The sequence below is a fragment of the Gossypium arboreum genome, chromosome 13 (genome assembly GCF_025698485.1).
Source record: "Gossypium arboreum isolate Shixiya-1 chromosome 13, ASM2569848v2, whole genome shotgun sequence".
Taxonomy (NCBI): domain Eukaryota; kingdom Viridiplantae; phylum Streptophyta; class Magnoliopsida; order Malvales; family Malvaceae; genus Gossypium; species Gossypium arboreum.
Window position 1 is genome coordinate 106,347,623 of NC_069082.1, and position 3,562 is coordinate 106,351,184.

The following is a 3,562-nucleotide window of genomic DNA, read 5'->3' on the forward strand; positions in this document are numbered from 1 at the left end:
CTTCATGTACTCCAGTGACTCATTTTCCTGGTGTTGCTCGATTGGTTGGCCATTGATAATTGTTGCTGGCAATCTTCTCAATGATTTCATAAGCATCGTTATAAGACTTAGAAAAAAGAGCACCATTAACAGAAGCATCCACTACCATCCTTGTGTGAGTATTGAGACCGTTATAAAACTTCTCAAGTTGGATGCAATGAGGTATTCAGTGATGAGGACACTTCCGTAATAATTCTTTGTACTTTTTCCATGCTTCATACAAGGACTCATCATCCATTTGTTGGAAAGCAGTGATCTCGTTCCTCAACTTAGCATTCTTGCTAGGGGAGGAATACTTCATGAGGAATCTTTCTACCAATTCTTACCATGTGGAAATGGAACTTGGTGGCAATAAGTTCAACCAGGCTCGAGCTTTATCCCTTAGTAAATATGAGAACAATTTAATCATAGCGCATCTTCGAGTACTCTGGCTAACTTGAGAAAATCGCTAACCTCCATAAACAATCTTAAGTGAATATGAGGATGTTCGATAACCATTCCACTGAACTAGCCCACTGTCTAAAGCATCTAAAACTTGACTAGCTTTAGCTCGAACTATTATACCTCAATTTCGAGTCTCCTAATACCCAGATTAAGATCATGAAACACTGGCATGGCATATTTTTTTAGAGCTCTATCCCTATTATTAGCAATAAAGATAGGATTTTGAGCAGGGTTTGCTCCATTTCCTTGATTTGGATTTCGTAGGTCATCTCTTTGGTCTTTCTTTGACTTGCTTATCTCTTTCATTGTAGAAAAGTTCTTTCAATCTTAGGGTCTACGGGGATTAAATCGATGATTTGATCAATACTTAAAAACACCTGAAACAAATACAGAAAAATTAATTAAGTTATAATTGAATAGAAAAATAAACCAAAATGCAAAATTAACAAATTCACAAATAATGAATTTTTAAAACAGTCCCCGGCAACAGCGCCAAAAACTTGGAACGATGGAAATGTGCAAGTGTACACAATTGCAACAAGTAATAAAGTGACAAGTAAATATCGAGTTATCGTATCCATAGGGACTGTGAAAAGAATTATTTATGAATGCTGTAACACCCCTAACCCGTATCCCTCGCCGAACTAGGGTTAAGAGGTATTACCAGATGAATTGGAACATTTCATATTCATTTCTCAAACATCATAGCATCAGACTCAAGCATCAACATAAAGTCCCTTTCTTAGGTCAACGAGACCTAAACATGCTTTAGAAAGATTTAGAAAGAGGTCGGGACTAAACCGAGTAGATACAAAATTTTTCAAAACTAAAACATTTTTCTAAGTTACAAAGGTCACACGGCCATATGAACAGGCCGTGTGCCTCACAAGGCATTAGACACACCCGTGTGTCTAGACCATGGAAAAACAGGGCATACATACTGACTTGTCCACACGACCACAAGATACGCCCGTGTGAAAATTAGGGAGGCTACTGGCTTAAGTCACACAGCCAGTCACATACCCGTGTGTCTATGTAACGCCCCAAAAATGGGCCTAGAATTATTGGGCCTTGAGCATGGGTGACACAAATTTCATGTTTTCTTTATTGGTTAAGTGATTTGGGTGTGTTTGGGAGTGTTTGAGAAGCCTGGGTTCAAGTTTGGGCTTTTGCAAAAATTTTACTTTTTCTCCTTAAGTGAACCTTGGCTTTAGCTTGTAGGCCTTATAGATATTTGTGGGTAAAATGTGTCACAAAAAGCCTTGTGGCTTGGTGGCAAGTGACGTGACTTGGTAACTAGGAGAATTTGGGTTCGAATCTCATGGCATACAAGGTGTATTTATTTTATTGCCATGAGGTGACAGAGGTAGAGTTGGATTAAAATTCTACTGAGGTGGTTGTAGACTTAGTCAAAGGGAGAGAATCAAGGGTTTGGATAGTGGTTGTTATAGATATGGAAGAGATTTTGGTGGAGAAAATCATGGAGTTTGACAAGGGGTGGAGTTGGCCGAATTTGGAAGTCTATGGGTGCCTATTTGGTTTTGACTTGGTGCCAAATTGGTCTAGTTCATTGGGTTTTTGGTATCTGATCCTTTTCTCTCTTTTGGTTTCGCACTCCTTTGATAGCCGAGTTGCGTATTGACCATTCGGGTTCTTTTTCTTTCTCCTTTGACAATCTTATTCGGTTTGTAATTTGTTCAGTTTGCCGAAACTCCTAAGGGCCAATTGCCAAATTTTAACTATCTTCTGCGAAGCTTTTCTTTTCTCCTCTCTTTTCTCTTCTCCATAATTTCCTCTGTCGAATTTATTCTTCTCCTCTTGTCTCACTCACCTTTCTTCATCATTGACCGAATATAGTTTCTTTCTTCCCCATTATCTTTTTTCCTTCGGTTTTTCCCCTAGCCAATTGTCCCTCTTTCTTTTCTTCATTCTTCTTTCAATTTTTCCCTACTTTTTGGTGTGGCCCGGTTACTTTTGTGCCTACTGTTGGTGTTATGGTTTTGGTCTCAAGAGTTCTAGCAAATTTTTCAATTTAGGAAAATTTTTTTTAAACTTTTTCCAAAATTTTTTCCCTTTTTTGTTAAAATTATGCGAGTGGGTTTAAAACCTTATTTTTCCCAATTTTTTAAATTTTCCTGGGCCCAAAATTAATTTTTTTTGGGAAATTCTTTTAAAACTTTATCCCTTTTTGCCCTTTTAATTCCCCCCTTTGGGATTTAACAAATTTTGGCCAAAAAAAACCCAAAAAATTTTCCCCCTTTTATTTTTAAATTTTTTGGGGTATTTCATTCTTTTAAATAAAACCCTTTGGGAATCCAACTCCTTTTAACACCTTTTTTTACCAAAAGGCCAAATTTTAAAACATAAATTTCCAATATGGGGCGGGTTATTTTTAAAACCAACCCGGGTTCCCAATTTTTCAAATTTTAAAACATTTTTTTTCCAAATTTTCTTAAAACTTTCAAAAACCTGGTTTTCCCCAATAAAAACTTATGTTTTTTTTTAACCACTTTTTTCCCCTTTTTTCAAAAGGGTTTTCCCAAAAAAAATTTTTTAAATGGACCCTTTCTTTTTGAAATTTTTAAAACCCTTTCCAAGTAAAAACTTTTTGAAAAATTTTAAATTAAGCAAATTTTTTAAAATTTTTGTAAATTTCCCCAATTTATTTAGGCCGGTTTAAAAAAAAAAAAATTTTTATTTTTAAAAAAAAAAAAAACAAAAAAATCCAAAAATTTTTTTAAATTTCCCTTTTCAAAAAGTTTGTTTATTTATTTTTTAAATTTTTAATTTTTGACCCTTTTTTAAAAATTTACAAAAAAATTTAAAGGATTTAAAATTTTGGAAAAGGTTAAAAAATTTAAAAAAATAAAAAAAAATTTTTATTATTTAAAAAAAATTTTCAACTTTGTTTCTCTTTAAAAAAAATATTTTCTTTTAAAAAACTTTTAATTAAAAAATTTTTTTTTTTTGAAATTTAAATTTAAAAAAATGGGAAAACCCAAAAATTTTGTTTTAAAAAATTTACTGGGTTTTTAAAAAATTTTTAAAAATGGTTTTGAAATTTAAAGTTAGGGTTTAG

The 3,562-nt window shown here is 33.4% G+C and overlaps 1 non-coding gene across 1 annotated transcript; it reads left to right on the forward strand.

Annotated features, from left to right (window-relative positions):
- The first annotated feature begins 203 nt into the window (after positions 1-203).
- On the forward strand, positions 204-310 carry LOC128287470 (small nucleolar RNA R71). The gene has a single exon (XR_008278170.1). It is a non-coding gene; the product is annotated as a small nucleolar RNA R71 (small nucleolar RNA).
- The last annotated feature ends 3,252 nt before the right edge of the window (positions 311-3,562 follow it).